The sequence below is a fragment of the Hoplias malabaricus genome, chromosome 13 (genome assembly GCF_029633855.1).
Source record: "Hoplias malabaricus isolate fHopMal1 chromosome 13, fHopMal1.hap1, whole genome shotgun sequence".
Taxonomy (NCBI): Eukaryota; Metazoa; Chordata; class Actinopteri; order Characiformes; family Erythrinidae; genus Hoplias; species Hoplias malabaricus.
In genome coordinates, this window is record NC_089812.1 from 30,858,004 (window position 1) to 30,885,416 (window position 27,413).

Below are 27,413 nucleotides of genomic sequence, written 5' to 3' on the forward strand. Positions count from 1 at the left end.
ATTGAGGACATGTGTCTTCCTACTGTCTGAATAGGTATCCCAGATCATTCCCTGTTGCTGAGATCTATTACGTAAACTCCTAGATACTAAGAAAATGTAGGTTTTAGTTCTTTAGATTTGTTTAGGTAGCTAGCCGCTGCATAAGGGTTTGTGTACCTCAGAGTAGTTTTATAGTTGAGTAGTTGAGGGTTGTTAATGTCACATAATGTGTAAGACAAGACGTTCTAAACTGTTAGGAGGTCAGAAAAAAATTATACAGCTTGCAACAGCAGAAATCTATCAGCAATACAAGGAACCATTTATAAATGTTTAAAAATAACACTATAATAATACAATGTATTTTTACATCATATAAAATAATGATTTAACAATGCACTTAACCCTTCAATGCAAATGATTCAAACAATTTAGATACGTATTGTTTTACTGCAGGGCGACACGGTGGTGCAGCAGGTAGTGTCGCAGTCACACAGGTCCAGGGGCCTGGAGGTTGTGGGTTCGATTCCCGCTCCGGGTGACTGTCTGTGAGGAGTGTGGTGTGTTCTCCCTGTGTCCGCGTGGGTTTCCTCCAGGTGCTCCGGTTTCCTCCCACAGTCCAAAAACACAAGTTGGTAGGTGGATTGGCGACTCTGGAGTGTCTGAAGGTGTGAGTGTGTGTTCCCCCTTTGAAGGACTGGCGTCCCCTCCAGGCTGTACTCCCACCTTGCGCCCACTGATTCCAGGTAGGCTCTGGACTCACCGCGACCCTGAACTGGATAAGGGTTACAGACAATGAATGAATGAATGTTTTACTGCAGTAACCAGAGTTCTTATAGCCTCTTGCATCAGTTCAGATTTCTGTTGATTAATAACATAACTAAAGAGGAATAAAACCTCCAACACATGCACATCACTGGAACAATGTAATGTAAACATATAAATAATTGTGTGAAGATCACAAATCACTGCACACCAACACCAAAACATCATGCGTCAACTGTGAAGCATGGTGGTGGGTGTGTGATAGTGTTAAAGCACTGAGGCCAGAATGGTTTAAAATAAAGGGCCAAACTGTATCAGGAAACAGCAGAATGTCGGGGCTCTGTCTAAAATCTCTACAAAGAACATGTTTCTGTACATTAATGTTCATAAAATGTTTCTTGTGCAAATGTTATGGCACATAATATATTTTTCCAATTGGTTCAATAGCTCAGTTACATTTAAACTGGGCTTTTACAGTTTCAGAAAATAATCTGTTGCCTGTTGAGTATGTGTTATCTTTTTAAATCAGCATTGTAATTTGACCAGTGGCATGTTATAGGGTTTGGCATATGACTTTATCTACTCTCTCATGTTTTACAACAGATGAAACTGTAAGAAAATGAAACTATACACTCATATTCGTGGCTTATAAAAGCTGAGGGCTGAATGTGAATCCTCTCAGGTCTCAAGGGACATTTCTCTCTGTCTGTCTCTCTCTCTCTGTGTTGTCTCTCACACACACACAAACATTTTCTTTCAGGCCTGCAGAATATTCTTTGCCTAGACCTGTGCACTGCTGGAAAAATGTCTCAAGAAAAGTGATTAAGTACTCCCTTCCCCCCCTCTGTGATGTTCCAGTTGGGAAAATTAGTCAGAGAGTGAGCTCAGCCTCAACGTCTGGAGAGCACATTACCTTCTCCCTCTCTCTTTCTCAGCCCTGAGTGAAGGAAAGGAAAATCCAAGTGCAGTAAAGACTGAAACGGAGACAGAAGTAGCAACAGAAAAGGCTTTTTGCACTGTTGCGCCTGATGAGAAAGCTGAGCCATAACTACAACAGCTGCTTTTGCCTCACAGTGGTTAGTGGAGCTAGGGTTAGGTGAAGGTTGCTCACCAGAAAAAAAGGGGAACAATGACTTCAGTAATCAGTAAACACTACCCAGTCATGGATCAACACTTAACTACCCTTTAAGGGTTAGCTGTCAGGTGTGTCTTTCCCCTCCTGCTGAAGAAATTCCACCCCATAGGCCATGCTTTTCAGCCTGCCTCTCTGCTGAGCTCTGAAGTCTTCTTCGTTTCCCAGAGAGGACATACAGCGTGAGTCATGTCACAACTATGTACACAAACTCTCTCTGGTTGTAGCAGTGTTTAAGCACAAATTGGTGTGAATATACAATAGGGAGGTGCCTATAAGGAGAAAGAGACCAACTCTGTCAACTCTGTTGTTGTGTTTCTTTTTTCCTTTTTTCAGATTTGACCTACTCACTCATGCTCCACCCATATATTTACGTTTCTATATTTCAAGCTGGTCTATGTTGTTGTAGCTAATCTAAAGAAGACAAGTTGGAAAAGACAATGAGGTATAGCCAGCATGTAAATATCATATGATAAAGTTGACATTAATAACGCACTCAAATGTATGTTGGAGCCTGGTTTACATGCTATAAATTCTTATTAAACTGAGCCTGTTATGGTCAGTTGCCACAAGCTGCCTCAAGCTGAAAGAAGGAGTTTGTACATGGCGCATGGAAGGGTTTTGACAAACAACAGAAGGTTAGCTGACGTGATGGAGATAACAGAGTGTGTTTAAGGTTCTCTGAAGGCTGTCACGTAGCTCAATGCTGCGAAATCCTGGACGGTACATTAGCAGATGGTGAAGTAAATGCGATGGAATGCTTTCACACTCGCAGGCAGTAGACCTGCCAAGCCTGCGTTTAGTCCGCTTAGGGTAGCACCTCCAGACTATCGTCATGTCAACAGTCCGGACTTCCTGAACACTTCTCACATTTTCAGCACCCAATGTGTATGACTGCCCACAAAGGACCATGGGAAAGCAAATTAATGACTATGCACTTTCCTAACAATCCAATATAAATAATAATAATACTTAGTCACACTAAAAGAAATGCAGGAATATTACATTACAATATTTCATCACAGGCTCTAAACTATGAAATAAATATTTCACTCAAACATGTAAAAACTTTAAAAATTAATGAATCTCGTAGCCAGTTAGCATGCTACAATGTGGTAATGCTAACTTGAGCACCATAGCTTAATACTGAATGTAGCCAGTTAGCATTATGGATTACCCTGTGCTAAAAACCCATGTCAGTGTTTCTGTGTATCTAGGTGCCTGTTAGAATTATATTATATTATTCTATATAATAGTAGATTAGAATCTATATAATATATACAAGAACCTTCTTTACATTCTGAAACAATTAATGCAGAGAAAGTATGTTGCTAAGTGTAGCAGCTCTGGTTGAAATCCAGTAAAAACCACACTGACTTGATTGAATCCGCAGTACAAGGACCATCTGCATGTGCATGTTTTATTTTTTACAGAACATGTCAAATGTCCCAAGGCCAGCGGAGCTCAATAATGATGTCCCATAAAGAGTAGAAGGCCACTATTTCCTGGGCGTTTAATTAGCTCGTCCAACTGTTTCATGTTTCATAGGTGGGCCTGCTCAGGTCTGTGTGGCGCCGTAGACGCAGACTGATAAAAAGAAAGCCAAGAGTTCTCTTAAATTTTATAACTATAGACTTGTTTAGACAGAAACATCTGCGACATATTCAACCAATGGTCAGAAATGATCAGCTAGTAATTAGCTCTCAATTAGAGCTTGAGTTCAAGTCTTTGCTAATAACCTGAGTTATATAATCAAGGGTATCTCTCTAATTGTCGTTTTTTTTCCCTCCAGTCCTCAACCTTTAATAGCTCTCTTTTACCTAGACAAACCTCTGATGATATCTTAGGCGCACTCCTGTTTTCCACCCACATGTCGGCATCAAGATGTCAGACAGTAAATTAGCCTTTACAAAGAGTTCCCCAAAAGCAGTGCTGGAAGTAGAAATAAATAAATAAATAAATAAATAAATAAATCAGAAAAATGGGAAAGCATGGTTGGCACAAGTTGGGATGGAGATATAAGCAGATTATAATAATAAAATTAAAGCATTTACTTGCAATTATTTACAATTAACTTAGCAATTAACTTGCATTTATTTGACACTTTTCCAAAACCCAAATACACTGTGTACTGTGACAGTACATAAATGAACGAAGACATAGCACAGAGTACAGATCAAGTAACAGTTATTGTCAACACCTCAGCACATTACAGGGTCCATGAGAAAGTAGGAGAAAGGAGAATCTTGGCGTCTGAATGCTAAAATGCGATTATAGGAGGAGATTCTGAAAATAAATCACATTTTGATCATGCTCAATATCCCACAACAGCTTTACGGTATAAACTAATCAGACTGTTGCATGAACGAACCTCAGCATGTGTGAAAGCCAAGCACCACCCCTAGCTGCATCTTAGTAGCAAATAGAAATGTATTTATATATTTATATTAACACATTGCCCCACAACATCTTTCTTCCTGGCTGATTTCTGTGGCTTGTAGCCAGCTGAGATTTGAGGAGTCTTGTTTGAGGAAGTGGAAAATCTGATCCAAGGAAAACACTAAATGCTGCCTGTGATGTTCTGAGCAGCACTGCTATCTTACCCTCTAGTACCAGCACAGCACAAACTAATACAGTGTTACCACATCACTGCTGCGCTGAGAATGAATAATCACCCAAATCACACGTGCTGTCTAGTGGTCCTGTGGGGGTCCTATCCAATGAATAACACTGTGAAAAAGGGCAACAGCGTATGCAGAGCAACAGGTGGACTACAGCCTGTAACTGTAAAACTAAGTCCAATTTTTTTTAGTGGACCCGAGAAAATGGGCGTATAGTCACATATAGTCAAGGAAGTGGTATAATATTTAATATTTATCTACATGTGTATGTGTTGCACCCATCCATTTCATATTTTATACAATTTCTATTAATGCCAACGGATATACATTGACAGCCTCAATCAGTGAACCTATAAAACGCATACAGAGGCAGAGACTACTACAACATCGCACATATGGAAGCCGTCTTTGCAGATTTCCTTAAAGCTTGTCAAGTCCACGCCTTCTCTTCTCTGGTGTCACTTTCTCCTTCAGAAAGACTCCTTCCACACAAGTCCTTACTCTACAGCTTGCAGTACGTCACATTCTTTAGGGACACTGTTGAATCAGCCCCCAGCACCAGACTCTCTCTGTTTTACAGAGAGAGCAATATGTAATCATTTCCTATTCAAGAGAATAGAGCAAGGATTGCCCAAGAATTCTGTAACAGCTTCAGTTTAATTATGTTCTTTTTTGATGCTCCTTATATACTCTACTCTATAACCATTCAGCCATTTTACGCTGTTGTCTGAAGTCTTAGTGGCAAAGGTTCCTTAATGAAGGCAATGGTTATGTATAGACTGACAAAATCATAAAATGGTGGTATATTCTCAAATAAACTTTTAAATTGTTCTATTCAGAAAAGAGTTTGGATGTTGTTTAAAGTCACAGAGTATTTTTTGTTACGGGGGTTGCAGGCGCTGTAGAAATGTCCACATTTTAGAAGATACACATGCAATCCTCAATCAGAGATTGGCTGTGAGAGAGTTCACCCTTCTCTGACCTCTGAAATATATTTCTCAGTTACATTCTGCTTGGAAAAATGAAAAACAAAAGCATAGAAACCATTTCAAAAGTTGACCTCTGACACACGGCTATTAATAAAGTAACGCAAAGAAAAACAGCCTAGGGTTCACACATTGGGGTGAAATTTCTTGCATACAACAAAATCTACTGCACTGGAATTTTCACTCACGTGCAGGTACAAACCTATGAAACACTCTCAAAACTGAGTCCTGCCCACTCCCTGGGACTATGGACCGCCCACCTAACTTCAATTGGTGGGTGCTCAGCAGGAAGCAACTCCCGGGAATCCACTCCCTTCACAGCCACGTCTTGCTTGGACCTTTCCCAGCTTCACAGGACAATAGCAGGTTTGAATTATATGAAACTCTTAGGTATCATTCTCAGGGCAGCCTTCAGTGGGTTTGGGATCCTGCAGAATAAGTTCATAAACTGAACGAGTGCTTGTACTTTTCCATGCTTTGGAGCCTCCTGTGATTGCACTGAAATGCCACAAGCTAGATTCTCGTTCTGTCTATATTCCAGTCACATCTGCTAGCACTTAGTGCCATGTTGTCAAGATCGAAAATATATCTCATCTTTCGGTGCAGCCACATTTGAGAGTTGAGCACTAAGCATTGTGGGAAGCAGGCCCTGAAAGAACTGCCGGAATTGGATTGGAGGGAGAAATAAATAGAGGAGGTGGTGCTAATGGGTCAGAGCTTTACAGCAGTGATGGGGAGTGGGGGTCAAAGCTCACCTTCAGCACTGCATCTGGTTTTAGAGGTGTTTAAGAAAAGGTGACAAAGTAATTTTACATTTTACTGAGATGAATTAACGCTAGCCGAATTGTGGAAATGTATATTTATGTTAAAAGCGTATCATTGCTGTCTGAAGAAATACGTGAATCTCCAAAGTAGTAGCTTTATGGGTGGAGGAAAATCTTAAAATAAAGCTTCTTAACTTTCAGTGGAAGTTGATGTAAAAAGATTGAATTCAAATTAGTTTTGCAACATTTAAATTGGTCCATTCATGTCCATTCAAACTAAGATATGATAAGATAATGCCTTATCATAACCCCAGGTCCAAAACACTGAGGAGAATCAACTGTACCAAGACCAAGTGTGTCCCCAGTTTAAACATCTACATATTATCTATTGGGGGTCATCTAGATAAAGCAGAACAAATTTCTTTCTTGTTTTCAATAATGAATTAGTGACCTAACAAACCACCTTAAAGAGGACATATTATGGAGTTCATTGGAATCTGGAGTTTACCAACCCCCAAACTGTGAAACAAAATCGATTTAGTGTTTTGTAATTTGCCTAGGTTTGAAGGCATATACTGGAGAGTGCCAAGACTGCAAAATAAACTCCACGAATGCAGATAAATAAGTGTATTGATTATAAAGATGCAAACAAGACCAGAGAAGCAAGAGCAACAAAGTAAACCAGCTGAAAACCAGTGTTTCTGCTTCTCAAGCCTCACTCCTGTGTGCAGTGTGTTTGGAAAAAAACAGATGCTGAAACTGGTCATTCTGAATGGGTTAGGGTTTGGGTTAGGTTCACTTTAACACTAGCCGTTTTGACAGGGTAAGAAACGTGTATGTTGTTTGATTCTTGTGTTGTCCCGCCTTGTGAATAATGATTCTGGGTAGGCTCCGGACCCACCACAGCCCACATCCAGAAAAAGTGGTTACAGAAATCGAATAAATGAATTAAGTTGTCACATTCAGACACATTCTGCACCTTGCACTTTGAGTCTTTAAGATCAGTGCTAAGCTAACCTGGGCCTATAGAGTGCTGGTCTATGAACATCCTCCAGATCAGCATAATCACATTAGGAACGCTAGGTAAGGTTTTTGTTCCTGGGCTTCCCCTGCCATTGCAGAATGTAATTCAATTGTACCGCATTGTCCTGAAACCAAAGAAGTGGGAGATACATTGTGCAGTTTCTGCACTGATGAGCCCAGAGTAGTAAAGCTCTGCTCTCCCTTTTACAGATCAATGAAGCATCACAGTGATTGAAACTGTAATTTCTATTAAATTTCTAAAAACAAACAAACAAACAAATTCTGCATAGTGTTCCTTTAAAGTAAAAAAAACAAAACGAATCCTGGTTCCGCACTTCCTGCATAAAACATGATGCATGTAAGCCTGATGTCTGGTAAGCATTCCTGTCTGGATATATTTTCTTCCAAAAGGCTGTTAAATCCTAACTTGTTTACAAGATGTTTTCTTCATTACTGTAACGCTCCTCCCAGCACATCCTCTGGGCAGTGACCCTGTGAAGGGCAGAGATCATATAGTCAAAAGCCAATGCTCAATTTACCTGCCGGACTAGAGAATAGCATCTAGTGGTCACTGCTAAACATCAACAAATCAAGACTTCCTTGTTTTCCAACTTTTATAGGCCGAGATCAAAGAATCTAAACCCTGTTTGGCCTCTGCTTTAGAATGTATGTTTTAGTGGAAGGTTGAAGCATGGATGTTAATTACACGCTTGGACATTTGGACTGAGATTTGGACGAGGAACATTCAATTTACCTGAAGAAAAGAGAATAAATATCATGTAGAAGTAGCTTCCATGTGTAACGTTAAACAAGAAAATCCAGTTTAAATATCAGGGTATAGGTCCAAAATGAACTTCAAAAACAGTCAAAGCACAAGCAACTTTGAAAGCTAATATCCTCAAGCTTGTGATACTATGTAAGTGCAGAGAAATTAGAATTTAACAAGTTAGTGGCTACTTTTACATATTCAGCTGTACTCAACCCAGTGAGGCCCAAAAAAAAGAGCCGTGCAATGGAGGAAATAATCATGTGCATTAACACCATTTTAAACTAAAGTGTTGGGCTTTTTTATTTTGGGAAATTGCATATGGCACTTGAAAGTAAATAGCGTTTCAGACCATTAAATCCCTTTACGTTAGCAAGAGGTCATGAAATAAACTGAGTCAAAAATGAACACGTCGCTAAAAATGGTTCTGTCTTGGCTTTGCAAATAGTGTCTTAAACGGGAGAGCTTTCCCTTGACCACACCACAGAAACAGGAGGAACGCCTTACGTCTCTAGAATAACCATTTTCCTTAACATTACTTCTCTCTCTCTCTGTCTCTCTTGCTGTCACAAACGTCTATGGCCTTAAGAAAAATCAGACGCGACAATGGCCCCTCAGAAATGTCAGACTTCATTTTCTATACATTTGACTCCAGGGAATTTCGTTGGCCCAGACTTCGGCAGACGGACGTAGCTCTTCCAAATGACACAAATCTGATCCTTGATCGGTTCGTTCGGTTTGCAATTTAGCAGGCAGGAGGAGGAGAAAAATAAAATTAAAACCTGACTTTCCGATAACGTGGCATAATGACGTACTGAACTGAGGGGAGAATCCAATCCAGAGAGAGAGAGAGAGAGAGAGAGAGAGAGAGAGAGAGAGATGGGGGTGGGGGTGATTAAGCCTCTCAAAAAGAAGATGAGGGGATGATGACAAAGAAAACTAACTTCGAGACCAGTCAAAATCACAAAGAAGACCGTATTAACTGAGCATTCTTCCACTGTACAGTGCTAACACCACCACTGAAGACACATATTGCTTGAATTAAATGAGAGAGGAGAAGAAGGGAGGAGAGAGGCTTTGAATACTTTTCCATTGAGGTCAGCTCTTTACTGCCTCTGCGCAGCCTGAACATTCAGCAGGAGTTGAGCATTCAGCTTCCACGTCTGAGAGCTCACTCTGCTACCACCGACTTACACAGCGGCACTGATCATTTATGTCTTCTTCTCATATTTGTATAACCCCTGTGAATCAGTGCTAATTAAAAAATATTTACTAGACTCTCTGGGGTCTTCTGAGGTGCTGTTAGCCCAGTGCTATTTTGAAGCTTAAACTCTATGGCATCAATATCAGACACACTCCTCCTAAATAGTTAAATTCTTACTGCAAACTGTCAGCACAAACCAAAAGTTCACGTCAGTACTCCTCCTGCCCCCTAGTTCTACTTCTCCTCCAAAGATTCAACTACTCAACCATGGTCAGTTCTTTGAAGATTAAAAGCCTAAAAATGTGAAAATTGCAAGTTGAAAGTTATTTGAATGTTTGCTCAAATCTTAAAACTTAGTTAAGGGAGTCCTGGCTTTTCACTGTTATATTATTGCATTAAAAATACCAGTTATTTTTCCATTTATAGCTGCAATATAACAAACTCAGACTGCAGACATTATTTCTTTTAAGGGGCATTTGTTAACAACAACAGCATATGTGTTTGTCTTTATTCTACTGATTTCATCCTTGGACAAATGCCCTTTTTATAAAGTAAGTTCTATAAAACAGTCTACACATGTAAGATCTTCTCGGGCCTGCATCTTTGTGGAAGATCTATTTGTAAGAAAATGCATTAAAGCATTGAGTGAGCTTCACCTGAGGGAAGCCATTTTAAAAAAATTGTTATTGTTGTATTTCACAATGGAAATTGTGAATGGCAGCATTTTTTTTATTTTTTAATTTTGAAATGCATTTCCAATCATGTTTGTTTTAGTGGAACAGAGAAAAACAGTGGCTACAGCAGACCTTTGTTGGTAGACAGGTCTCTGATAGAGAAAATGTGGGGAAATCGGTGGGCGTTTAGTCTTGTTTTCCCAGGATCACGAGCTTTTGCTTTTACCCCAACTCCTTTGGTCATCTGGACTTTAGCCCAGCCCACTACATCCTAAAGTAAACAAAGGCAGACGTCTGGGTATAGTCAGCCCTCCCCCACCTCCCCCCAACCACAAAATGTCTCTCCCTCTCACCATTTCTGAACCATGAACACACTCCTTCCTCTACCTCACACGTACTAAATAAACATGTAGAATGTAGCTACATATGTTCTTCAGACCAGGATTCTCCAGGATATGACTTTAATTTTGCTTACTCTCTGACATTTGAATACGTTTACCATGTTTTCTTGCTGGAAGACATGTATGTCAGTGTGTTGCATATGCTACTTCAGTCAAGGCTGTAACTCCATTTTAAAGAGACATGACTGTTTAACCACAAGCCTCTCTCTGTTCGGATCTGAAATGCAACACGTTTTCACTAAGAACATGTAACAAGTGATAACACAGAGATTAGTTCATTCATAAAGTGACACCTTCCCTCGCTCTTGCACAAAAAGTTCTTCAGAACACTGCATCCATTAAGTTACTCTGCAGGATGCTTCAACACTAGTTTTTCAACTTAGTTATCATTAGTTACCCTCAATGCAACCTGAAATCCACTGGCAGCACTTAGAAATGCTTTTGTGAATATTCACACATGGCAGATTACACTACTTCAATTTCATTCTCACCTCAAGCATCAGTGCAGCTCGAGATTACAGAGAATATTTTGTTGTTTTGTTATTATTACAAAATATAAAACCAACAATAAATACACAGAAAAAAAGGAGGTTTATGAGGAGATTAGACATTAGACAAATCACTTGCATAAGAAAGAAAACATGCCACCAAGTTCTCAGTGTGAATTTGTAGCTTTGGCAAGGTGTGGATGACATTTTAAAAAACATTTGGTTGTTGAATCTTTTGTGGAATGGTCCAGTGAATGATTATTCAGTTTGTTTTGTTTGTTTCATTACGTTCTGAAATAAAGAAGAGCAGTCTCTGGCTTTTGCATTGTACTGACAGAGCACTACGCAGAAGCTTGAATTCACAGCACCCTGGCTTAGTGCTTTTATTCGGTGTCCAGCTCTAGCCTCCATATTCAGCCAAGAGGAGACACTCCTGTTTACAGTGGCTCAATGGGGCATACTTTCGTGCACAAACTGTCTTTCTAAATTCAACACATCAGTACAGAGGGACACTACCAGAGAAAAAGGCCACTATTTATGTAAAAGTGCAATAGCATCTAAAAGTCTACTCTCTGTTCTGTTTAGGTTATTAAACTGAAATATTAGCACAGATGCATTCCACAGGCAAGATGAATGGCAGCTGAACTCAAAGGCATTTCATATAGGAGCTTTGCTCTGTGGTGTCCATGAGAGACTGAAGAAATGTATCAGGGCAGTGAACAATTTGATAGATTTTTAAGGATTGTTTGATGGTTTTTCAACCATATTAAAATCATGGTTTTCCATTATTTATATTCATGCATGGCACAATATTTCCAATAGCTTTAGAGCTGAGCAATGTACTACTGCTTTACAGCTTCCCACTCAGCTTAAACATCACTTAGTCGAACAAAGCCTTCAAGAAATTAATATCTTCTTAGATAGGGTGACCAGATCTGAGATGGTGAGATGAGATGTGGGGTGATGAGCTCTCGCCCCTCGCTGCTGTTGTATGCTTACCTGAACCTATGTGTGCTTTTAGGTCCTTTACACCTTTATTTGCTACACATGGGAAAACATGGGAATTTCTTTTTTTAATTCATCCGAGAACTTATATTTACGTTTCGGCATAGCTGCTCGAGATGAGGGTGGGTACATGAGCTTTGCCTGACGTAAGCAAGGACTACTGACGTGCAGACTGACCAATTACATGTTTACAGAGAAGGTTATTGACCAATAACGGTAGCTCTACAGTCAGACCGTCCAATCAGAAGATTTTAGGCTACTTCACCACGCCCCCTTCTCACTCAAGCAAACCAATCGGAGTAGGGGAGGGCGGGACTAGTTTGTGAACGAAACTTCTCGAAGTTCTATGTAAGCTCTAGAAAAACAAAATCCCGGACGTTTGTGAAATTCATTCATTGTCTTTAAGTGCTTATCCAGTTAAGGGTCACGGTGGGTCCGGAGTCTACAGGGAATCATTGGGCACAAGGTGGGAACACACCGTGGAGGGACCCATGATATATATATTTTTTTATGATATATTCTTGATAACAGCAATATCACACACTGAATTTATGAAAAATAAAAAAGGGTCTCAACTGCAGTGAATTAAAGAACAATACACTTTGCACAAACCTTTGAAATGGGGGTTAAAATGCTGCAAATAGTGGGGTGATGTTAATGTGTATACATTTGTGAAATAATAAGTTCTAGGCTGAAGGACACTGAACACATTTTTTAAATCAATATCCTCTCAGGACCAGCCTTTCAGGAAACCAATACAACAGTCTGAAAACAATATATACTTTCCTTCCAGATACTTTTATTCTATCTTCTGTTTGCGATCACTCTCGGGCAATATCTGATAAACGTTTTCCTCTGTTGTGTTCTGCCTAATCAGCCATTAAAGTCTGCTTTTTGTCCCATCTTTCTCTCTCCTTTCTTTCCACCCCTCTCTCAGTTGTTTATTTGGCATGGTCTGCGGGAGTAAAAGGCTCATTGCATGGGTTGTGTTTATAGGAGGAAGTGACTTTAACCTTGCATCTGGGGCAGTTTAGGCCTCTCCTCTCCACCAGAAACATAAAGGCTGCTAGGCATATCAGGACTTTAACTCCAAACAGAGAAACTCACAAACTGAAATATGCTATATTTGGGTTCATAGTTAAATGTGACGTTCATTATTGTTTTAAAAAAACATTTATATAAATTTCAGAATGAGTTTCCTCACCATTTGGTCCAGTCTGTCTGCGTGCTCAAAGCCGCTATAATGTGTTTACAAAGCCCCGCTGTCAGTAAACGATGTCCGGTATGCTAGGCGCCCTCTTCTCTCTGCTCTTGAGAGAGAAAAGGCACCTGCGGTTGTTTTAGACAAGAGAATTTCAAACATTCAAAAGCATGAACTGAGATGAAGATATAGCTCAATTCCTACTCCATAGGTAGGTATTATTGACTTAGTTTTGCTGTTTCGGATCACTTAACGTGGAAATATCTTCAAAATCGGGAGAAGATCATTACCGAAAGTGCTGCAAAACTAGCAAAACAAGTCAAGTTACAAATGAGTTTCTGTGGTTAAAGCAGTGAATAAAAACTTACAGAAAAGGTAGCTAAACGTCTGCCACATTCAAACGACAGTCGTTTTTCTTCATCGTTCCAGTTTTAAACGTAGCGTAGGGACCCCAAGTTCCAGCCACTTGAAAATGAAATATCAGGAATCTTAGCTAACTGTAAATAAATATAAGAACTTTACTCACTCAAATAAACGTTTTTCAGGAGACATATGTGTGTAGCTTAATGTCCAAGACCTGTTTGACTTTGACAGTATATATGTTTTTATATAAATACGTTTTTGTTTAAGTAGATGCAAATACTGCTAAGATTATTGGCGCCCCCTAACTTTGGTCACCTCCCCTGATTGTGACAGTCAAACGAGACTACCACATTCAGTTGTTTTGAGAGGTTCACAACGAGATTACGTTTGTCCTGTATTGGTATCCGTACTCTACATGTAAGGATTACAATGGTGGTAGATTTTCCCCTCAGAGAAAAGAAAGCTAACCTGTAAACTAACTTTGTTTTGGGTTGTGTTCCACATGCAGTTTTGCACACAAAGAATTACAACACTGTTAGAGATACTTAAATGTTGTTTAGATATGTGATTGCTTGCAAGACTGATGTTTAAATGCCCTACTAAGGCGTGAACTTATGTTTTATTGTTTTACCCACTGCGATTGGCGAAGAGAGAGAGCGGAATTGCACCATATACGGCAGTGGCCGGAAATAGGGGATGGTCGGAGTTAGGAGGAATACTGACAAACAAACTAATGTTTTATGCACCAGGTAAATCTCATTTTTATTAAAAAATATTTCTTACCAGTTTTAAAAGGCCTTTAAATATCTAGACATTTGATTCTATTTTGGTTATGTGCCAGCTGGAGCTGCAAGTTCCTTTAAAAGCACATCTTTTGTCACAGGGTAACAGTGAGAGTTAAAAATTCTCTGAATATTCTGAAATGCCAAGTTTTATTTTGAACTAAATTGCAGACTTCACTCTTACTGTGGTTTTAATATTCCAGTTAATGCCATTCACAAGGTAGCAAGCTATTCCATTAACTCCTCATGTTCAAATAACTTATAAATATAATGGTTTATATTGTCATTGTTGTATGTCCTCTTTCACAAATATAGTAAATATATTCATTCATTCATTACATGTAACAACTTTATCAGGATCACGGTGGGCCCAGAGCCCCACAAACTGGGCGCAAGAAAGGAACACACACTGGACATGGCACCAATCCATTACAGGGCTTCACACACTCATACATATGGACAATATTACACAGCCCGTTCATACCAATGTGAGAGGAAACCTACACAGACACAGGGAGAACACAATTCCTTTTTGAAGCCACCGCAGATCCCTGGAGCTGTGTGGCAGCAGCACTATCGTACCACCATGCTACCCCATTTGAGAAGGGAACACAAAATAATATTAAATAATATACGTAATCTGCCTTTAAGGAAGTTTGTAATGAGGAAACCTTTTGAATAACCACTTAAGATTTAAAAATTGCTTTTAGTTTGAGGGCCTTGTGCACAGTGATACCGGGTAGGCTCTGGACCTACCGCAATCCTAAACTAGATAAGCGGTTGCATACAAAGTATGAATGAATGAATGAATATTAATGCAATTGCTGCTATGAGGTGCCACTCTTGTGTGTTCTGTTACATTGTGAACATGTGCTGGGTAGCTACTGTAACCTAGATTTAGATTTATTTATATTGCATCAGCTCTTAAACCTGGGTATCAAAAAAAACCTGCAGCATATCATCCAAAAATAAAACAAACATTTTTGGAAATGCAGAAAGAATTGGAATTTTTGCTAAAATAATAGAACTTGACAAAACGTAAAATTGTAGCAGTTGCGAGAAACTACACATGGACTTAAAAACTCATAGAACTGTGGTGAAAGTTACTTTTTTTTTTTTAATTCTAACTACCTAACTCTACAAAGAATACTTTTACTGATGTATAAACATTCTCAATTTTTTTGTTTTAACCTTGAAACATTTAATAAGCTACCGTCTCATTGACTTTTTATACATTCCCTTCTTCCAACTGTGTTTCTCATTGAATTATCAGCACCCCCATTGGGAAATGGATGCAATAAAGGGGAAAGAAAACAGACAGCATTGAATAGATTCCCCAAAAAAAGGTAAATATGTTGTTTTAACCTGCTCTTTGATATTGCTCCAAAATGTATCATACGACTATGTCATGTTACTGTTGCTTCTTATTTATGACTTGTAATTTTTACTTTCTTCGGTGCATGTAAAACCATTATTATTAGGTTTTACACAACTAAAGTGGAGCAACTTCTGGTTTTGGCCCAAAGTTGATGTTTTGGGCATTTAAAAAATGCACTTTTTTTTTTATTAGCACACACCTACAGGAGCACCCTGTCATTTCTGCAAAGAACAGGCTGCTTTAGATAATGAAAGATTGGAGGATGACTTGGGGCTTGCTGATGCAGGAACTAAAAGAGGGTTTGGTCTGGACCCAGATGTTTGATGAACCTCTATAGAGTTCAATTTAACATATGGGTGCACACAAAATCCTGGGTCAAAAATATGTTTAACCGAGCCTTTACTGAGTACTTGTCTTAGTCCTGAATGGATCTGTGTATTATGCATTGACCATGTATTTTGTGGATTTGATTTAAGGAAGCATTCATTTAGAATGCAGCATCTTTCCAAAACAAAATAAATGAATCTTGTCAGGCCTCGTTGTCTACAAATCGAGCATAGACCAAGAAACAAGAAATGTAAGGTCTGATATATTATCACCAAAACTTTTTAATGCCTCATGACTGGCTTGTCTTCGTATATTAAATAGCATGATTGTGATGAAACAGATTAAAAACCAAAAGCAAAAGAGCTTGTTAATACAACCCTGTTCCCAAATTCTTTCATTTTCAACAAAGGTTCTCTCTCCAAATTAACAATGTAATAAAACTTGGGCCTACTAGGACCTGGGGGGAGCTGCTGCTGTTACTGCAGCTGTTACCTTTGACACTGTTAGTCATCCGACTGTATAGCTTTCTTGACAGAATATACACACAGTGTATGTGGGGAGAAGGTGTATTGATTACCAGACGCTAGTGTGATTTCAAGACAAAAAAAAATAAAAATAAATAAACGTTAATTGAATGTTTGTTACAATCTTTAATTAACCAAATAGAAATGTTTATGTTCTTTCCTGACGTTATGACTGTATATACAAATGCACATTGATTGTACCAGTCTATAGTCTCAGTATTTGAGCGTATTTGGGACCTGCTACTGTAAGTAACATTGTGGCTTTGCTTAATCTGTACCTCATCAAAGAAATTTGCTGCTATGAGGCAATTACTCCTAGACTAAATGTGGGGATAAATTTGGGGATATGGAGACTACCAGTACAACCCAACTGTGAAACAAGGTTAAGGTACCAGACTTGCTCTGAGTAAGACTCTCAAGGCTTTGCACTTGTATCTGAGTGATGTTTGGCTCATTATAATTTGAAGCAAAAGGCTCTGAAACTGATTATTCTGAATAGGTTAGTTTAGAAAAGATGCAAATTATGCTGTACGCTGTAGTTTGATCCTTGTGGTATTTTGACTAAAGCATTTCACTATCCTTTTTATAATACCCCAGGGAACTGTGTTAACTTATGGAAAAGGGGTTTAATACTTCACATTTTAATAGAGGTTCTTCAGATATACTTAGCTAAAGCATGGTTATAGCCAAGTTTCAAAAAAGGTTCTTTAAGACACAATTACAGAAATTTTCTAGGGAAGTAGGCATTGTACACCTACTGCTTATAGCAAAGAACCCATTAATAACTATTGTAGGGTCTGTCAAATATACATTAGTGATTATAAAAGTATGTGAACAAAGCTACATAAGAGGACAAGATGGAGGAGAATAAAATAACACCAATGGTTCTGTTTGTAGGTCAGGTTTTTCATTTGTTAGTACTTGAAGTCTCCTGCTGGACACAGCACTGGACCCCTTTGTTTCTCTCTAGAGCCACGCAGCACTGTGCTCTGCAGTATAAATATATACTATAAGAAATAAATATAAGAACTTTACTCACTCAAATAAACGTTTTTCAGGAGACATATGTGTGTAGCTTAATGTCCAAGACCTGTTTGACTTTGACAGTATATATGTTTTTATATAAATACGTTTTTGTTTAAGTAGATGCAAATACTGCTAAGATTATTGGCGCCCCCTAACTTTGGTCACCTCCCCTGATTGTGACAGTCAAACGAGACTACCACATTCAGTTGTTTTGAGAGGTTCACAACGAGATTACGTTTGTCCTGTATTGGTATCCGTACTCTACATGTAAGGATTACAATGGTGGTAGATTTTCCCCTCAGAGAAAAGAAAGCTAACCTGTAAACTAACTTTGTTTTGGGTTGTGTTCCACATGCAGTTTTGCACACAAAGAATTACAACACTGTTAGAGATACTTAAATGTTGTTTAGATATGTGATTGCTTGCAAGACTGATGTTTAAATGCCCTACTAAGGCGTGAACTTATGTTTTATTGTTTTACCCACTGCGATTGGCGAAGAGAGAGAGCGGAATTGCACCATATACGGCAGTGGCCGGAAATAGGGGATGGTCGGAGTTAGGAGGAATACTGACAAACAAACTAATGTTTTATGCACCAGGTAAATCTCATTTTTATTAAAAAATATTTCTTACCAGTTTTAAAAGGCCTTTAAATATCTAGACATTTGATTCTATTTTGGTTATGTGCCAGCTGGAGCTGCAAGTTCCTTTAAAAGCACATCTTTTGTCACAGGGTAACAGTGAGAGTTAAAAATTCTCTGAATATTCTGAAATGCCAAGTTTTATTTTGAACTAAATTGCAGACTTCACTCTTACTGTGGTTTTAATATTCCAGTTAATGCCATTCACAAGGTAGCAAGCTATTCCATTAACTCCTCATGTTCAAATAACTTATAAATATAATGGTTTATATTGTCATTGTTGTATGTCCTAAATGTGGGGATAAATTTGGGGATATGGAGACTACCAGTACAACCCAACTGTGAAACAAGGTTAAGGTACCAGACTTGCTCTGAGTAAGACTCTCAAGGCTTTGCACTTGTATCTGAGTGATGTTTGGCTCATTATAATTTGAAGCAAAAGGCTCTGAAACTGATTATTCTGAATAGGTTAGTTTAGAAAAGATGCAAATTATGCTGTACGCTGTAGTTTGATCCTTGTGGTATTTTGACTAAAGCATTTCACTATCCTTTTTATAATACCCCAGGGAACTGTGTTAACTTATGGAAAAGGGGTTTAATACTTCACATTTTAATAGAGGTTCTTCAGATATACTTAGCTAAAGCATGGTTATAGCCAAGTTTCAAAAAAGGTTCTTTAAGACACAATTACAGAAATTTTCTAGGGAAGTAGGCATTGTACACCTACTGCTTATAGCAAAGAACCCATTAATAACTATTGTAGGGTCTGTCAAATATACATTAGTGATTATAAAAGTATGTGAACAAAGCTACATAAGAGGACAAGATGGAGGAGAATAAAATAACACCAATGGTTCTGTTTGTAGGTCAGGTTTTTCATTTGTTAGTACTTGAAGTCTCCTGCTGGACACAGCACTGGACCCCTTTGTTTCTCTCTAGAGCCACGCAGCACTGTGCTCTGCAGTCTGGGCGCTCTCTATCGGAAAAAGCCAGATTCATATATCACTGTATAATCCCTCCCAAATTCCCCCCACCTCTCCACCATCATCCACAGCCCCTTCCCACCTCCATCTGCTCCAGCCAGAAAGAGGGATGAAGAAGGAAAAGCTTTGGAGAAGGTCTGCTTCTCTGCACATGCTTGACAAAAACATTCAGAAAGAGGAGTGTCTAAAAAACACTCATTTCAATAATTAAATCTTTAAAGGTTCAGCAGGGTCAACTGAAAAATATACAGAAGAATATACTTTTCCTGTAGATTCACTCAGTCATGAAAACACAGGTTATACATTGTACATCTAAAGGCCCATTCCATACATTATACTTATACTTTATTTCCCTTTCTACACATTTGGGTGGTACCAGAAATAGTCATGAGCCTCTGTTTAACATTTTGAATGAAATTGCTTGTTTTTGTTACTGTGTTTTCAATGGACTGGGGTTTGATTTTTATTGTTTAAAGTTATAAACATGTTATATTTTAGAAGTTCCTTCACACTCACATTCCTTCACATGCACATTCAAAGAATATACATATGTTTTAAATAGAAAACAAAAATATCGTTATGCTCCAAAATATACTTTTTTGGCATAATAATTTTACTTTTTTTTGTTTTGTTTTTTAAAGATTTTATTTGTGTAATTCCACCTATTATTATGTCTACCCCAATTAAACACAGTGTCACCATCCTCTGGATGGTGGGGTTGAACATGTGTGTCCTCCAATACAGGTGAGGCCAACTCACTGCTTCTTTTTAAACTGGTAGTAACGCAGTGCAACTGAAGAGGTTAATGTGCCTCAGCAGAATGCAAACTGACCAGATGTTTCACATTAGCTGACAAATGCCTGAACGAACTACCACACTGACAAGAGAGAGAGGGGTAGAGGCGTGCCCATCCTACCCACCCACAGAGTGAGGCCAGTTTCTCTTTCTAGGACTTCTTGCCCTTTATAGTTGGGGCATCACAGAAGAATGAACCAGTGATCACCTGATGACAGAACAAATATTTGATCAAGTCCTAGATGATGAAAACCTACGTAGTCTTCATAGTTTAATGGATAAAAGATATGGCATGTGATCTTATCGCTGGATTCCTTCTGTTTCACAAACATCACCTCTTTCAGATACCTTTCAAATGATTTATTTATTTATTTTTAATTAATTCCTTTTTTTTTACAAAATGGAGATGCCAAATTTGTGTTTCATTGCAATTTTGCTTAGTACTATATTGTGTACTATAGTACTATATAGTACTAAGTTGTGTTAAATAACGGAAGAACCACATTTAAATAGACGATTCTTGGGGACTGAAAATTTGTCATTGGCATCATTTGAAATAACACTTTTAGCATATGTTATGTGTTTAAAATAAAGTTATTTTCAAGAGTAAAGAATAACTATCCCACCAGGCAGTGAGAACACAGGTCCAAATGGTGATTCAGGTTTAAATGATCAACTGCTTCATCCTTAGTAGTGCAAGTACCCTAAGTGCTGGCCCTACCCTCAGGAGATTGTGAGTTCAATCCCCGGTAATGCTGCACCCATCCATGGCCAAGAATAACTTGCCTTGCTCCTTCTCTCAGCATCATTCAGCATTGTTGCCAACACAAGCGCCTGTTAATACCTAAGCTAACAAAACAGATTAAGGCCGGTTAGGATTCTCTTCTAAACATATTGAGCTGTCTAGTGAGAATCCATTCGTGTCTCTGATGTAATCTTCACCCTTTTGGTTTGGTAGTATGTTATGATTTGGGGAGTCCAAGCTAGTGGCTGGATTTTGGAGCAAAAAATATCAACTTCTCCACCAGCAGACAATAAATAATACATGAAAATATTTGGAATTCCAAATCCTTCAAATTTCAAATAGTCATAACTCATAACCATTCATACAAATGTAACATTTAGAGATAATTATTAATAGGTTGGATTTGACTGGGATTGGATTTCCAGTAGCTGACCCCAAAAAAAAGGTCCAGGTTTCAGATTTTTCTCTCATCCCACATCTCTCACACGCCAACACTACGGAAAGCTGGCCCGCCTTTTCAGGAGGGTTTGGAACCTCATCCACTTGGACCAATATGCATCATTTGTCATTTAAATCTGATAGTCTTTTGTACTACAGCCATTTCCAGAGATTCTTCAAAAATACCTGAAAAGATTTGTGTGCGCTTCAATAAGAGTCCTGCTAGAGAATTTACAGAGCATAACATAACCACATATGGGAATTCATATGGCAGTCTTTAAAAAAAAAGCACTGTGGGAAGGATTTATATAAAATATAACATATGCATTTAAACAGGCCACATTTTATGTTTGATTTTTTTCAGAATATTTTACATTCAGTAAATAAACAATAATGGCCAATCATGAAGAAGTATGTCCTCTATAGAGCACATGGCCTAACACTGCATGTCCAAAGGTTTTTATAAACACATTTTATAATGAGTGATTTCAGCTACTTTAAAGGTCAGTCACTATGGACAAATATGTCCAATTGTGCGGTCACAGCTTATGTAATATAGACTGTAAATAGACCGTTAAACGAAATGAGACGGAAGGGACAGCGGTTCAACAGAATGTGTCTCTGTCACACAGTCCTAGGGTCCAAAGACAGGTATCAGGAGATGGATTGACTATTCAAAACCGTCCATGTGTGAATGTGTGGTGCCTTGTGATGGACTAGTGCCCTGTCCAGTTCATTTTCAGACCCACCGTGACCATGAATTGGATAAGCAGTTACAGACGATTAATTAATTCATTAAATGAAACTTTCTGAAGCCGATACACGTGAGCTTTTAAACACCAGGTTTAAAGTTTTGTGTAGAGCAGAGACAGCAAATGTACAAACCCATTTCCAAAAAAATGCTGGGTTTCTATGGAAAAAATAATGCAGTACCTAAAAACAGAATGCAGTACCGACTATATTTTAAGCATTGAAACTTAGAAAATATATTGTTGTTTGAAAATGTATTGACCATTTTGAACTTGATGCCAGCAAAACATTCCAGAAATTTGGGACAAGGGCAGGTTTACAATTGTGTGACATCTCCTAATTTTTAAAAAATTGTTTGGGATATTTGTAGTAGTTTGAGGTATCCATTATAGCTTTTTCCCCATTTCACTTCTAATTTAGCACCTGGAATCTTACTAAAACCCCTTTCTATTGTAATGCATGAAGAATGTGGTTTGGCATTATCTTGCTAAAATAAACACGGCCCTTCCAGCCTTGCACCGAACCTGCATATATTGTTCAGCATTAACAGTGCCTTTACAGAAGTGTAAGTCACCCATGCTTTTGAACAGTGTGCTTTAAACCAGTCTGTGTCCTCTTTAGCCCAGAGGAAGCAGCATTCATAGTTTTAAATAGAATTTCAATTTTTGATTTTGTCAGACCACAGAACACTTCACCGCAACCCATTTAAAATAATCTAGACAGTTGCACTTGTATTTTTCCTGTCTCATATTCATTTTCAATTCCAACTTAAATTTAATATTTATTGCTCCATTAAATATCCTTTTCCCCTAATGCCACTGTAACACATTCCTGTGTTTAACAGAATATTTTAGGGGTTTTAGCAGCAGACTCTTTACAACTGTACACCTGGACCACAGACTACAGGTGGTCATTATAGTCAGGAATCAGGCTCAAACAGGTCAGTATACCTTCATTGGCTCTAATTATCTCACCTTTCTTTTACAGCTTTAGGATATTCCACTTAAGCACTCAAAAACCTCACAAACAATATGAATAAATATGATTAAAAAGGGGCACTTCTTAGTAATTCATACAGCACTGTTGCAATCGCAGAACAATAGAGAGAAACTTTTATTATGTCATTTATTAGATAACAGCTTAGATAACCATAAAATCACTTTATAGATCTACAAATGCAGACACTAGTCTACTGGGGCTCAGAATACATTGTTAGTGCCCTTTCACCTAGGACCCCCACAGGACCACCACAGAGCAGGAATTATTTTGGTGGTGGGTCAGATATGATTGTGGTGGGCCTATTGGGGAAATATCTTTCACACACACACTAGTGCACTAGGGGCGGTGGGCAGCCATCCCCAGTGGGAGCCAGTGCTTTGCTCAAGGGCACTTCAGCCATGGGGATCAAACCGGCAACCAAGCCCGGTCCTCTAACCATTAGGCCAAGGTCATATCAGATTAGATCATATCTGCTCTGTGGAGCTCTGACCATTAAAGAACATGGGGAAAGCGAGCAAAATATGTTAAAAGCAAGAGATGGACTACAGTCTGTAACTGTAGAACTACAAAGTGTACATATAGTTGCTGGAGCATAAGAAAAATGTAAAGTATGTGTAGAAACAAGCAAATCACTCTTTTAGCACAGTATTTTAAATAAAGGGTAAATGACACTTCATATGAAAGCATGCTTTCCTCATCACATCTGTGCTATCCTCAAGAATATGTAGGACCTGGAAACATTAACAGGAAATGGAAGAATTTACAAAATGAAACTCCAAGATAATGTGTGTGCTTTCACTAAATTTAGGTTCAAATTCCAAGGCACCCCCAAAAACCCATTAACCTCATACGGTAAGAAAATAGCCTTAGCGTTTGATGTCGGAAAAAGTAAAGCAGCCGACTGGCCGAGACTGTCAGAGGTCCTGGGACAGAAAAGAGCACAATTTAATTGTTGAGGCCTTGTCTTTGCCTTGGCAGAGGGAAAGTCAGGCCAATAAAGGGCTGAAAATAAACCCGAAATGAGAGGCTACGCAGACGTGGCTGCAGCGTTCAGCCTCACGCAGATTACAGTGTACACAAACAACCCTGAATATTCTGACCACCAGCTCTCTCTCTTTATCTCTCCCTCTCTCTTCTCCTTTACAACTTACTGTATTTCTTCTTTCTCTCTCTATTTCTTTTCCTATTTCTGTCCTTGCTCTAGCTTTTCCTTCCCTTACCTCCTTGTATGCACTCTCTCTACCTCTACTGTGCTCTTCCTCTTTATTTCACACTCTCAAGACTCTCACTATTTTCTCTCTCTCTCTCTCTCTCTCTCTCTCTCTCTCTCTCTCTCTCTCCCTGCCCTCTTTTTTCTGTCCACGTCTCTCCTCCTCTCAGTGGAGTGTAATAGTGATGAGCCAAACAACGTCAGGAGAGACAAACTGAGGAGGAAAATAAAAAAGGGCGTAAAAGAAGATGAAATGAATGGAGGAGTGGAGAAGATAGTGAGTTAAGAGAAAGTAGAGGAAAGGAGAGAGACAAATGTAGTGTAAAAGAGAGTAAAGAAGGTGAGAAAGTTGTTGGTTGCAAGATGTATCTAAATATATTAAAGATATTAAGAGTTTGACAGGATTCTCTTGAAATTAAAAATGGCAAAAATTGTCTTTCCTACAACATTTTTTATTTTTTTAAATTCCCCACAAGAGACACCATTAGTACTAAAATAGCTTTTGGTGCCTTACATCAATGACACGGTCTGTTCTTGCGAAATTATACATGAATCAGAAATCTTACAACATTTGTTACAATTATATATTTCTTAAGGGAACGTCAGTTTCTGACTTTTTTTACTTGATCTGATGTAGGTGATGAGACATGACATTTTGAGGTTAATATTTTGCCCCCATCCACTTGTGTACAGTGATATAATCAAAGCAGGTACAAGTCTATGTCTTGTTACGATTGATTGTGCTACAGTAAAAAAGAGGTGGTTGAAATTACTATTCAGAATAAATTTCTTTTATTATTTCACTTTGTTGTACAGGCCACAGACATTGACTGTAAATTAAAAGCTAAATATAAAACTTCTTCAAGAACCAGGTTATAGTTTTCTACATCATAAAGCCATTTGCAGAATGTAAAGCCATTGCAGAATACTCTGAACTTCAAAGTAGAACATATATTTTTGTGAAATACAGGCCTACTTCGCTGTACACAATGGAACACACCTTTCTTGGAATGCAAGAGACTATAGTAATTACACAAAAGGTTTAATTCCAACAAGGACTCCCTATTTTTTTCATAATAATATTTCCCAAAATGGCTCTGCATCATGATGTTTCAGACTCATGCCTTATAAATAATAATTGTTTTTAATAGGACAGGTGACAAATTATGTAAACATTATCATTCTTGTTGGAATTTGAGGTATGAATCACACTGACACCAGTGGTTAATATGAACTTATTCAAACTACATTCTTCCATTCCTGAGGCCCAATGAGGCTCTGTTTTTACCATCACCTAAGAGACTACCCCAGAGACAGGAAATAATGGTCCAAACAGGCCACCATTTTCTGTCCTCTCTGATAGCTTTGTAATTCAATTCCCTGTATATTTTTTCATTTGAGCTGAAATTAAGCTGTTACATGTCATCAATTATAAGTTACTGCTATAAACATATGAACATAATGTAATTAACAGCATTTTTTTAAATCCCTCTTTTATTCAGTGTGAAAATTTGGGCCTATTCTCATACGACTATCATTATATTTCATGGTTTTTGCTAATATTATGTTATGGTAAGATATTTTCAGCAGACAAAAGCCACATGTCCAAGTTAAACAAAGTAATAAATCTTATATTCTATCTTTGGTTTTGCTGAAAATCACACAGGAAAATCTATTTTTTACACGAGCAGACGGAACACTTTTGTTAAATAGGCTGTTTTTTGGGTTTGTTTGTTTAAAAACTTGTAATTAATGGTAATGGTATACTAAGAATCTTTCAAATGACTCATACAGGTTTTCACTCTCACTTTTTATTTTCTAATGTATACTTTTTTAGGAACTAAATGTGCTTCTTTTATGGCACCGCTATGTTTTTTGGGCTCTTATGTAAAATCCCCATTTTCCGATAGGTTTGGATTTTTTGTAAAATGATAAATAAATAAACAAACAAACAATTAAATAAATACAATACAGAATAATTTTAAAAAGTAGAAAAAATATATATGAACCTGTGATTTGTTTCTTGAATTTCCCCTGGGGATCAATAAAGTATCTATCTATCTATCTATCTATCTATCTATCTATCTATCTATCTATCTAGTTAACTTTTTAATTATTTTCTGACAAAAATACAAAGAAAGAATGAATTTCCAGTGTTTTCACTGACCAACTTGGTTGTGTTTTGTCTGGTCTTGCCCAATGGAGGCAGGGGTTCTGTCGTCTTGGGCACAGAGACATCTGTTTTCCTGAAAACAAATATTTTCTCAGATGAACTCAGTAGCCTTACTCAGGAGTCAGGAATTATACATATTTCTTCAACGACTTTTACAATATCAGTAAAATCATGCAATGAATTTCTCCAGACCCCTCCAGGGTGTGTTCCCGCCTTGCGCCCAGTGATTCTGAGTAGGCTCCGGAACCCTACCGCGACCCTGAATTGGATAAGCGGTTCAGATAATCATTGATTCATTGAATTTCTCCACAATGTCCTCAGATTAAAGTCTTAAACTTGCAAACAAAATTCTGCTAACGAATACTGTGGGAAAAGTGTATGTCTTTCTGAATAAAAACAAGAATAAAGGCAAGGTTAACTGCTGGAAAGAAAGCATGTTTTATGTTTTTAACATGTGTTAATGTACACGTGTCAGGAACCGCAAACAGGGCCTTTTTACAGTAGCGGATATTTCAGGATATAGCAGGGACTTTGAGAATTACCTCTATTTTATGACCACCGGCCCATTTTACAAACCATAGGATCAAGGCATAGGGAGATGGAGCGTGCTGGGTGCCCTGGTGGGTTAATGGGATTTTGGGGTCTTTAGACTGGTTTGATGGGGTTCCAAGAACCAGTAGGTGTCCTTGTTGTTAAGTGGGTAAGAGGGACTTTAGGAACACTTAGGGGAATGAAACCGTCTATTGTTGGGGAACAAAATCCCTTGCCTCTGTGGAAAAGATCACAGGTAGGTGCATGTGTCAGCTCAGCTAGACTTAGCAACTCTATTGTTTGTGCTAACGATGTTAATAGGTGTTGGTGAACATATTCTTTGTGCTGTTTTGAGGCTAACATTGAACTGATGTGCTAGGGGAAGCAAATCAGTACGTAAACATGGTTACCTTGGTGAGAAGTTGCAAGGATTGCTTTTAAAGGCTAAGGCTAATCCAAATTTATTCTATAATCTCTAAAAATGAATCGATATACTAAGATTCATGAGGCAGTTTCACCCCGGCTAATAATAACTAGCTAATTATTATGAAAAGATAAATATTGTGTATTTTGTTTCTGTTTGTGTGAAAATGTGGATACAAAAATCAATCTACAAAGAGCTTATCAACAAATGAAAAAGTGTGCTCAGTCTAGGTAAAAAAAGAAAGCTTATCCGCTAGGTGGGTTGACCAGTTAAGATTAATTGATAGCCATCATTTTATTTGGTCCATCATCAACATTT

The 27,413-nt window shown here is 38.2% G+C and overlaps 1 long non-coding RNA gene across 2 annotated transcripts in view; it reads right to left on the bottom strand.

Moving 5' to 3' along the window:
• Positions 1-420: 420 nt before the first annotated feature.
• Positions 421-27,413, bottom strand: part of LOC136664363 (uncharacterized) — a 29,476-nt gene continuing 2,483 nt past the window's right edge. For both annotated transcript variants that reach the window (XR_010795125.1, XR_010795126.1), the window contains exons 3-4: positions 26,135-26,213; positions 421-751 (exon numbers count right to left, since the gene is read on the bottom strand). This is a non-coding gene — a long non-coding RNA (uncharacterized lncRNA). The remainder of the gene's footprint in view (positions 752-26,134; positions 26,214-27,413) is intronic.